At 38.8% G+C, this 12292-nt stretch overlaps 1 long non-coding RNA gene across 2 annotated transcripts; it reads left to right on the forward strand.

Moving 5' to 3' along the window:
- Positions 1-3502: 3502 nt before the first annotated feature.
- On the forward strand, positions 3503-10985 carry LOC307011806. 2 transcript variants are annotated; one of them, XR_013800486.1, is made up of 4 exons: positions 3503-3815; positions 3914-4589; positions 5605-5716; positions 10556-10985. It is a non-coding gene; the product is annotated as an uncharacterized lncRNA (long non-coding RNA). The 2 variants fall into 2 exon arrangements; XR_013800487.1 differs by having other exon boundaries at positions 3503-3743.
- Positions 10986-12292: the final 1307 nt, after the last annotated feature.

The raw sequence follows: 12292 nt of genomic DNA on the forward strand, positions 1-12292 counted from the left end.
AAGCGTTCGTCCTGAATCCTGATGTTGATGAAGAAGAAGTGTTCGTCCTGAATCCTGATGTTGATGATGAAGAAGTGTTCGTCCTGAATCCTGATGTTGATGAAGAAGAAGTGTTCGTCCTGAATCCTGATGTTGATGAAGAAGAAGTGTTCGTCCTGAATCCTGATGTTGATGAAGAAGAAGTGTTCGTCCTGAATCCTGATGTTGATGAAGAAGAAGCGTTCGTCCTGAATCCTGATGTTGATGAAGAAGAAGCGTTCGTCCTGAATCCTGATGTTGATGAAGAAGAAGTGTTCGTCCTGAATCCTGATGTTGATGAAGAAGAAGTGTTCGTCCTGAATCCTGATGTTGATGAAGAAGAAGTGTTCGTCCTGAATCCTGATGTTGATGATGAAGAAGTGTTCGTCCTGAATCCTGATGTTGATGAAGAAGAAGTGTTCGTCCTGAATCCTGATGTTGATGAAGAAGAAGTGTTCGTCCTGAATCCTGATGTCGATGAAGAAGAAGCGTTCGTCCTGAATCCTGATGTCGATGAAGAAGAAGCGTTCGTCCTGAATCCTGATGTTGATGAAGAAGAAGTGTTCGTCCTGAATCCTGATGTTGATGAAGAAGAAGTGTTCGTCCTGAATCCTGATGTTGATGAAGAAGAAGCGTTCGTCCTGAATCCTGATGTTGATGAAGAAGAAGTGTTCGTTCTGAATCCTGATGTTGATGAAGAAGTGTTCGTCCTGAATCCTGATGTCGATGAAGAAGTGTTCGTCCTGAATCCTGATGTTGATGAAGAAGAAGCGTTCGTCCTGAATCCTGATGTTGATGAAGAAGAAGTGTTCGTCCTGAATCCTGATGTTGATGAAGAAGTGTTCGTCCTGAATCCTGATGTCGATGAAGAAGTGTTCGTCCTGAATCCTGATGTTGAAGAAGAAGTGTTCGTCCTGAATCCTGATGTTGATGAAGAAGAAGCGTTCGTCCTGAATCCTGATGTTGATGAAGAAGAAGTGTTCGTCCTGAATCCTGATGTTGATGAAGAAGAAGTGTTCGTCCTGAATCCTGATGTTGATGAAGAAGAAGTGTTCGTCCTGAATCCTGATGTTGATGAAGAAGAAGTGTTCGTCCTGAATCCTGATGTTGATGAAGAAGAAGCGTTCGTCCTGAATCCTGATGTTGATGAAGAAGAAGCGTTCGTCCTGAATCCTGATGTTGATGAAGAAGTGTTCGTCCTGAATCCTGATGTTGATGAAGAAGAAGCGTTCGTCCTGAATCCAGATGTTGATGAAGAAGAAGCGTTCGTCCTGAATCCTGATGTTGATGAAGAAGAAGCGTTCGTCCTGAATCCTGATGTTGATGAAGAAGAAGTGTTCGTCCTGAATCCTGATGTTGATGAAGAAGAAGTGTTCGTCCTGAATCCTGATGTTGATGAAGAAGAAGTGTTCGTCCTGAATCCTGATGTTGATGAAGAAGAAGCGTTCGTCCTGAATCCTGATGTTGATGTAGAAGAAGTGTTCGTCCTGAATCCTAATGTTGATGTAGAAGAAGTGTTCGTCCTGAATCTTGATGTCGATGAAGAAGAAGCGTTCGTCCTGAATCCTGATGTTGATGAAGAAGAAGCGTTCGTCCTGAATCCTGATGTTGATGTAGAAGAAGTGTTCGTCCTGAATCCTGATGTTGATGAAGAAGAAGTGTTCGTCCTGAATCTTGATGTCGATGAAGAAGAAGCGTTCGTCCTGAATCCTGATGTTGATGAAGAAGAAGCGTTCGTCCTGAATCCTGATGTTGATGTAGAAGAAGTGTTCGTCCTGAATCCTGATGTTGATGAAGAAGAAGTGTTCGTCCTGAATCCTGATGTTGATGTAGAAGAAGTGTTCGTCCTGAATCCTGATGTTGATGAAGAAGAAGTGTTCGTCCTGAATCCTGATGTTGATGAAGAAGAAGTGTTCGTCCTGAATCCTGATGTTGATGTAGAAGAAGTGTTCGTCCTGAATCCTGATGTTGATGAAGAAGAAGTGTTCGTCCTGAATCCTGATGTTGATGAAGAAGAAGTGTTCGTCCTGAATCCTGATGTTGATGTAGAAGAAGTGTTCGTCCTGAATCTTGATGTCGATGAAGAAGAAGCGTTCGTCCTGAATCCTGATGTTGATGAAGAAGAAGCGTTCGTCCTGAATCCTGATGTTGATGAAGAAGAAGTGTTCGTCCTGAATCCTGATGTTGATGTAGAAGAAGTGTTCGTCCTGAATCCTGATGTCGATGAAGAAGAAGTGTTCGTCCTGAATCCTGATGTTGATGAAGAAGAAGCGTTCGTCCTGAATCCTGATGTTGATGAAGAAGAAGTGTTCGTCCTGAATCCTGATGTTGATGTAGAAGAAGTGTTCGTCCTGAATCCTGATGTTGATGTAGAAGAAGTGTTCGTCCTGAATCTTGATGTCGATGAAGAAGAAGCGTTCGTCCTGAATCCTGATGTTGATGAAGAAGAAGCGTTCGTCCTGAATCCTGATGTTGATGAAGAAGAAGTGTTCGTCCTGAATCCTGATGTTGATGAAGAAGAAGTGTTCGTCCTGAATCCTGATGTTGATGAAGAAGAAGCGTTCGTCCTGAATCCTGATGTTGATGAAGAAGAAGTGTTCGTCCTGAATCCTGATGTTGATGAAGAAGAAGCGTTCGTCCTGAATCTTGATGTTGATGAAGAAGTGTTCGTCCTGAATCCTGATTTTGAATAAGAAGAAGTGTTCGTCCTGAATCCTGATGTTGATGAAGAAGAAGTGTTCGTCCTGAATCCTGATGTTGATGAAGAAGAAGCGTTCGTCCTGAATCCTGATGTTGATGAAGAAGAAGCGATCGTCCTGAATCCTGATGTTGATGATGAAGAAGTGTTCGTCCTGAATCCTGATGTTGATGAAGAAGAAGCGTTCGTCCTGAATCCTGATGTTGATGAAGAAGTGTTCGTCCTGAATCCTGATGTTGATGAAGAAGAAGTGTTCGTCCTGAATCCTGATGTTGATGAAGAAGAAGTGTTCGTCCTGAATCCTGATGTTGATGAAGAAGAAGCGTTCGTCCTGAATCCTGATGTTGATGATGAAGAAGTGTTCGTCCTGAATCCTGATGTTGATGAAGAAGAAGCGTTCGTCCTGAATCCTGATGTTGATGAAGAAGAAGTGTTCGTCCTGAATCCTGATGTTGATGATGAAGAAGTGTTCGTCCTGAATCCTGATGTTGATGAAGAAGAAGTGTTCGTCCTGAATCCTGATGTTGATGAAGAAGAAGTGTTCGTCCTGAATCCTGATGTTGATGAAGAAGAAGCGTTCGTCCTGAATCCTGATGTTGATGAAGAAGAAGCGTTCGTCCTGAATCCTGATGTTGATGAAGAAGAAGTGTTCGTCCTGAATCCTGATGTTGATGAAGAAGAAGTGTTCGTCCTGAATCCTGATGTTGATGAAGAAGAAGTGTTCGTCCTGAATCCTGATGTTGATGATGAAGAAGTGTTCGTCCTGAATCCTGATGTTGATGAAGAAGAAGTGTTCGTCCTGAATCCTGATGTTGATGAAGAAGAAGTGTTCGTCCTGAATCCTGATGTCGATGAAGAAGAAGCGTTCGTCCTGAATCCTGATGTCGATGAAGAAGAAGCGTTCGTCCTGAATCCTGATGTTGATGAAGAAGAAGTGTTCGTCCTGAATCCTGATGTTGATGAAGAAGAAGTGTTCGTCCTGAATCCTGATGTCGATGAAGAAGAAGCGTTCGTCCTGAATCCTGATGTTGATGAAGAAGAAGCGTTCGTCCTGAATCCTGATGTCGATGAAGAAGAAGCGTTCGTCCTGAATCCTGATGTTGATGAAGAAGAAGTGTTCGTCCTGAATCCTGATGTTGATGAAGAAGAAGTGTTCGTCCTGAATCCTGATGTTGATGAAGAATCCAGAATCCTGAGAAAGACTGCACTCGCTTCATCTGAAAGCTCATAAACCACTCATTTAATTTCTTAATTCAATTGGCTTTTTAATTTATTTTTCATCCACACCCGTTTCAAGTTTTTAATACATTTATCAAAGCATAACAATCGTGTCTTTAAAGCCGTATATGTTGCAGCACACGTGCAGCGTTGAGTAGAAGACGAATGATTGTGATGATTTTATTACCCGAACTGTTTAAATATGCTTCTGATTTATTCAGTGCATTAAAATGTTTGCCTTCAGTGGTTCAAGGTGAAATATTCTCCCAAAAGACGGCCAATCCACGAAAGTCCTCCAAGGTCAACGTCATCTGGCATATACTGCAGTTTATTGATGTTTCATGCGAGAAGGACTGCTTGCCTTTCCGTTCGCTCCTTATTCATTCAGAAAGTGCTGTTGGTATCTAAAGTGTCACACTGCGCTAAGCTCTGCTAGTGTCTAAGCTGTTTTTCTCTGTGAGGATGAAAGCATCAGCACTGCTGGGGTTCGGGTCAGCAATCCTGTCACGACGGGTCACGGAGACGGGACATTCTGGCCTGATTTCAGCCGAAAACTTGCAGCCCTGTACGCGTGTCCTTCTCAAGGGAAAATCACTTGAGTGAAAATGTCACCAAACACCAAAGCCAACACATCAGATATCAGCAACATTCAAAGGTGACTTCATTTGATAAAATGGTTATTTATTGCAGTCTATGCGTGTTTGCATTTGAGGGTTTGGGAAATTAAATTAATACTTTTATTCAGTAGGGATGCATTAAATTGACCAAAAGCGACAGTAAAGGCATTTATAATGTTACAGAAGATTTTATTTCAAATAGATGATGTTCTTTTGAACTTTCTATTCATTAAAGAATCCTTAAAAATATAATATATCAGGGTTTAAACTGTTTTCAAAAATGATAATAATCATAAATGTATGGAAGCTTGTTTCCGCCACGTAATAAAAAATTAAAAAGGTAATTCTGACTTTTTATCTCAGAATTGCAAGATATAAAGTCGCAATTGCATGTCATAAAGTCAGAATTGCAATGAGTTTATATCTCGCAATTCTGACCTTATATCTCGCAATTATGAGATAAAAAGTTGCAATTATCTTTTAAAATTGTATATTTTGTGGCAGAAAGCAGCTTCCATATAAATAATATGTATTGTGAAAAGCGCTATACAAATAAACTTGAATTGAATTGAATTGAATAAATGTTTCTTGAGCATCAGATCATCATATTACACTGATTTCTGAAGGATCATGTGACACTGAAGACTGGAGTAATGATGCTGAAAATTCAGCTTTAATCACAGGAATAAATTACACTTTACTATATATTCACATAGAAAACAACTATTTTAAATCCTAATAATATATATTTTTTAATTTACTGTATTTGATTAAATAAATGCAGCCTTGGTGAGCAGAAGAGTCTTTCATTCTTGCATTTGGCAGATTCTTTTATCCAAAGCAACTTACATTGCAATCAAGATACACATTTAATCAGTTCATGCACTCCTGTGAATCAAACCCATAACCTTGGCGTTGCAAGCACCGTGTTCAACAGTTTGAGCTAAAGTCATACTACCTGTTGGCTATTTTACTGCTTTATTTTAGACACCTTGAGGCCTTCGGGGGTTTTTCCCATCATGTGACGTTTTGTATATTTTCCTGGTGTCACAGTTTCAACACAGTGAAGAAAACGAAGGTCATAATGAAGCGGTTCAACAGCCTGTCAGCAGATCTGGAATCAGCATCAGCCGTGAACCCGCCGTCACCTCAGGCCGACTGGCATGTGAGTATTTAGCTTCCATATGTCTAAACGCCTGCAGCTGGCACTTCAATCCCGCTTCATCAGGGCAGACCATGCGCTAATACAGGTGAACCTCCAAAACTGAGAATATGGTGCAAAAGTTCCTTTATTTCAGTAATTCAACTTAAAAGGTGAAGCTAATATATTATATAGACCTAAAGTGAGATATTTCAAGCCTTTATTTATCATTTTGAAGATGGCTTACAGCTTATGAAAAACCCAAATTCAAAATTAGAATATTGTGAAAAGGTTTTCAAGCCATAATCATCAAAATGATAACAAATAAAGGTTTGAAATATCTCACTTTGCATGTAATGAGTCTATATAATATATTAGTTTCACCTTTTAAGTTGAATTACTGAAATAAATGAACGTTTGCACCTTATTCTCATTTTTCCAGTTTCTCCTGTAGTGTATCAGCTCATGTACTGTCAGTCCGAGCCGGTCATAATGTGATGTTTCTGCATCGCAACATTTGTAAACATGCAGTCAGAGACGCTTCATGCTTTTCTACACACATTTCCCATCCGTCATGAAATCCTGACCTCGTGTGTTTATTCACAGACTTAATTAAGCAGATGTGTTTGCTTTCAGCGAGTATCCGACATGCACATGACAGAACACAACAGGTCTGAGTTTGATGCAAACAAGCCAACAAACAGACGTGTGTGTACAAACACGGCGAACATGAAGCAGATCTGCTTTCACAACAAGGTGCTCCTCATAAAGTGTGCACTAAACATTTTCAATCAGGCGGATGTGTGTTTACAGCAGAATATACACGTATTTATCTCACTGGATGAGCCTGTAGACTTCAGACGGCATATTTAAAATGAAAAGGAGATACTTTTCCCAGTAAAGACTTGACTTGTGAAATAATAGTCAGATTTTTTAAAACGTAATGCTTTATTGAACCTGAGGTGATATTCGCGTTACTTCGGATGCTCTCCTTCTCGTTTTTTCACTGCAAAGAAACACAGGCCATAAATAAGGAACAAATTAAAGGAGAGAAAATCAATAGGAGCACATTACAGCTCTAATTTGGTGTCCTCACACTGAATGTACGGAGAAATTGCACTGATTCATGGAGGACGAGTCCACTGCGTGAAGACATGGCCATAAAGACACGCACATTAAAAGCCACTAATAGGCCATTCAGAATGAATAAAGCAGCATCCTAGACCTGCTCTTCACAAGCCTCAAACATGCTGATTTAAAAGCATTAATCTGGCCACACTCTAAAAAATGCTGGGTTGTTTCAACCCAATTTTGGGTAAAATATGGACAAGCCCAAACGTTGGGTTAAAAATGTAATTTAAAAATTCAACCCAATGGCTGAGTTTGTTCATATTTTACCCAAAATTGGGTTGAAACAACCCAGCATTTTTTAGAGTACACACACACACACACACACGCACACACACGCACGCACACACACACACACACACACACACACACACACACACACACACACACACACACACACACACACACACACACACACACACACACACACACACACTTTAATGATGTTATTTGAATGATTTAGGACGCTTGACTAATGCTGCCTCACTCTTATGTGTTCGAAGCAATATTTCCCTTCAAGCTCTTTTAAAATAGAGCAGAACTGAAACATGTACATGAGATTAACATAAATAGAGAAATTAAAGGTGAATCTCACACATGCACTCAAGAACATGTCTGCCTCATCCTTTAACAAAACAATATCCATATATTGTATGAAGTATATTTATATCAAAAATATTTATTATATTTATAAATAGGACCATTTTAATCATTCAATCAGACTGATTAAAATTGCAATATATTTATTGTATTATAACTTTTGCTAATATTTGCTTTAATGTGGGCCGATTTAATTAAAAAGAGGTCATTCTATTACAGTCTAATGAAAATAACCTTTGAGAATAATGAGAATTAAAATGTCCAAATGCATCACAGTAATGAGAATATGAGGGAAAATTTGCTTAATTGTCATGAAAAAAATATTATATTATATTATATTATATTATATTATATTAACAAATGCACATTGGAGATGATGATGTTGGGATATGAGCATTTTAATTCTTGCGTTTTGTTTTCAGGGTTATTATTCAGAAAGTTTGATCAGTCTCCATATATCCTGAAATGAGCTCTAACTTTTCCAAACACTGAATTGCGTCTGACAGGAGCTTCTCCATCTCATTATTAAAGATAAAGGCGGACACAAAGGTCACTGTGGGATTGTAAAAGACACATTTGTACGTTCATTAAGGCCTTCAGCATTAGTCTCGATTGTAAATGTTTGTAGCCGCTCCAGCTCGATATAAAAAAGAAGCATTTTTTTGGCAGGAACACGGAGCGTCCGGGACTCTGCTGATAAACCTTTGGCTCGACTCCCTCACTTTATCATTATTATTCCTTCATGCCACAGTGAAAAACAAACTCATTTCAGCGGTTCAATAAGAACAAATGCGCTTAATGTGGACGTTTCATTTAGCGGATTGAGGCCTTCGGTTCGACAGCTGTAAAACCTTAAGGAAACATTAGGAAATGCTTAAGTATGAGTATGAGATATTAGTTATATTGAACACCTTAGGGATTAGTTATATTAGTTGCATTTTACAGCGAACAGCTTCCAGAGGAGAGTACAATGCAGATACGCACAAAATCTTCTCCTGAAAGACGGAGCCCATTTTGTCGGGATTTTAACAGTTTTATGTAGTTGATGTAATGTAAACGCATAGCAAAGCTAGCCTGCTAACTAACATTACAGCATTGATGTAGTGTTTACTGAAGCTTTTGTAAGCTTTTGAAAATGACACCATTGTTAATATTTACATCTGAGTAGAGCTTGCGGTTATGACGCTAAGCTGGCTCAGCTAACCAATCACAGCACATTTCGAATTTTGGAAGGAGGGGCTTCATCGAAAACGACACATTCAACCAGACCGGGGAGAGAGGAACTGTAATAATGTAAAATATGTGAAAAATAATGTGTTTTTTTGAACAATCAAGCATGAAAACATATTCTGGTACACCCCAAAAACTAGAGTTTGAAGAGTGCGCATGTGTGAACGAGCTCGAGTGTGTAAGAACGAGTCTATGACTGAATCTGGAAATAAAGCAAAATAACTGAGAAAAATTAGAAATATTCCTCAGATGCCATGACTGTAATTTATAGCAAAACATCTAGCAATAATTCAATCTCAAACAGATTCATTAAAAGTAGTTATTACTCCACACCTGCGTGACATCATTAACCAACGCGGTTCAACGACCAATTTGCGACAATATGGTTTCGGGAAACAGTCGTGACTAGCTAGATGATTTCTTCAATGATGTATCATACTATAGTAGTGAAGCACGAGTTAAGCGCTGTACGGGAAACACAGGTCATTCTCCTCTGACCTCTGACCTCTGGCATCAACACAGCATTTTCTCCCACAGAACTGACGCTCACTGGATATTTCCTCTTTTTCTGATCATTCTCCATGCCTAGAATCAATGAGTTGCTGCCGTGTGATTGGCTGGTTAGATGTTGAACAGGTGTACCTAATAAAGTGGCCGGCATGGTCTTTCCAGTGATGTGCTGTACGCTTGTACTGTTTAAATTTAGGTCCATCACAGTCACTCATTATTCAATTAGACACACTTTAATTTGTTCATGGGGCCAAAGAGTTTCAAAGCTCTTAGCGTTTAGTGGCTTATTAACTGTTCTACATGCTCCTTTATACCGCGGATCCCCCTGATGTAGCCCCTATCCATCAGCAGTATATGAAATTACATTTGTTGCTATCTTTTCTATCAGACATACCTAACCCGACCACTAACTCCTTCCCCCCCGCAGCTGTGCGAGTGCCTTTTTATCTGATGTCTCACCAAAACCATGTTTTCTAAGCAGTTGCTGTGGCAGTATCAAATGTATTTCAGACGCTTGAGACCGAGAGTGATTTTATGAAACATAATTCACCTTTGTGACAGTGTTAGTCGATTCCCGCCATGCGTTTGTGTTCGGTTGTCCTTATCTCGCTCTGGTTGGAAACAAAAATAAAAGAAAGCATGGTATTTTTTGTGGCATGTCAACTCGGATTTATAAGCTCCAACATGTTTCCTCTCTCTACAGAACGGGAAATATTTTGGCTGAGAAACCCGGGCTGTCATACCGTAAAGAAATATGATATTAAAATGCAGTAGTAGTTCTCTTCAGAGAGACAACACACTTGACCGGACACAGCAACCTCGGCTTATGAGCCCGTGAACTGATATATCAGCGTGTAATCGATCTTCAGCAAGGACAAAAAGTTATGGAATTATGTCAGAATGTGAAAACTAAAGTCTTCAGCAACAAGCAAGATAAAATGTAATCCTAAGTAGAGTGCAAACATCTCCCCTCCTCTAGGGGGCACCGAAGTGCTCTGAAAACACACATCATCCGTGTTTATGTTCAAACTGTTGGATCCTTTGGAAATAGGTATCCTGGATTGATCACGTTATCCATGCAAACCAATGGCTAGATGCTAAGGTGAGCTAAAACTGAACTTCTGTTAACAAATACTCGTGCATGATGCCAGTATCAACAGGTGTGTTTTGTTGAGTTGCACAAAATAATGTCCTTGACTTGGAAGGAGCAAGTTACCGACCACAGCATATATTTCAGTCCCTCAGTGGTCAAAAGCAACAAATCTGATCTTAAAATAATGAATCAGTTTATGTTTTTAGCCTGAGGAATAGCAGGAGCCCTCAATGTCTTGTTTTTCATGGAAACACCTTGAAATAACATATTTCTTTTCTTGCCATTCTTCTGTTTTTCTTCAGCTTCCCGTTCACATTTCTCTGGTGTTCATGAGGTGATGTTTGTAATGATCAGGCCAGCGGGTGACGGAGGTCAAAGTGTCTCGCGTGATGGATGAAGAGGCCAGTCGCCTGTCTTTGCCGTTATCGCTTTGTGAAGCACATCCCTCAGCCCTCGTGCTTTTACTCACGTCGACCTTCTCAGTGTCAGCGCTGGGCTCGAGTGTGATGTTAGAGAGTGCAGTTTGACTGCGGTTTAAGACAAAAACATCTTTTAACTGGTCAAGCACACTTGAAAAAATGCTGACCATTAAGCAAACTTAAAAAAAAAAGTGATTTACTTTGAAATTATTTTAATAATTCAAAGTAAAGAATATTTTATTAATAATTATTAAGTTAATTAGCTAAATTATTTTAGATATTATGGACAAATATCTGCCAGTGGCGTCAGAAAAATAAAGGAAAACAAGATTATTTTTTCTGACCCACTTTTTTTAAACTCACTTCATTTGAATACAATTTTCCGTAAACAAGACTTTTAATTTCATCTGTCATTTTGCTTCTCCATTAAATGAATGTTGATTAAAAAAAATGTATTTACTTTGAAATTATTTGAATAATACAAAGTAAAGAATATTTTCTTATTCAGTGTTATATCTAAACATTCTTAAATCAAGATACAAGGTAATAAGCTAAATTATTTTAAATATTATGGACAAATATCTGCCAGTGGGTTCAGAAAAAATAACTTTATTCAAAGGGAAAACACGATTTTTTTTAACTCACTTTATTTGAATACAATTTTCAGTATACAAGACTTAAAGGATTAGTTCACTTTAAAAAAAAACTTTTGCTGATAGTTTACTCACCCCCATGTCATCCAAGATGTCCATGTCTTTCTTTCTTCAGTGGAAAAGAAATGAAGATTTTTGATGACAGCATTTCTCCATATAATGGACGTCAATGGACCCCAAACGGTTCAAGGTCCATATTTTATTTTTTTAATTTTTTAATTTTACCTTTATTTTACCAGGTAGGCCGAACAAATTCTCATTTGCAACGGCGACCTGGCCAAGATAAGGCAAAAAAAACATGTGCAAGACAACATAATGTTACATAATAAATACACAGAACACAGGAGTGCAACTTTACAAATTACAGTGAAACACAATAAGACAATATAGGGTCAAAACAGGATAAGATATATGTGAGTCTGTTAAGCAACAGAATTAAGACATATATTAGGACATAGCGAGAGTATTTTAAGATTAAAAATAATAATTTTACTGGATATATAAAATGTATCTTATTAAAATATATCTAACCAATAAGTCAAGAAACTCAGCAAGTATGACAGTAGTGCAGGTGGAAAAGTCCACTGTGCAAAGCGGACATAGCATAAAGGAGAAAAGATTGAAGGCAATAACAGGTACATAGATCGGTCCGATGTTCAGAAAGGAGTAGTTTAAAAGCAACTGGTGATATGAGAGTTTCAAGTTTTAAGGTTTTTTGTAATTCATTCCAGTCATTGGCAGCTGAAAACTGGAATGATTGGCGGCCGAATGTTGTGCAGACTTTCGGGGCGACTAAGGCAATATACCCACTAGATCGTAGACTGCGAGTAGGTACAGCAATTGTAACGGTTTCAACGGTTGTAACGTTTGGGGCCCATTGACGTCCATTATATGGAGAAATGTTTTCATCAAAAACCTTCATTTCTTTTCGACTGAAGAAAGAAAGACATGGACATCTTAGATGACA

Source organism: Phoxinus phoxinus (genome assembly GCF_949152265.1).
Source record: "Phoxinus phoxinus genome assembly, chromosome: 15".
NCBI lineage: Eukaryota > Metazoa > Chordata > Actinopteri > Cypriniformes > Leuciscidae > Phoxinus > Phoxinus phoxinus.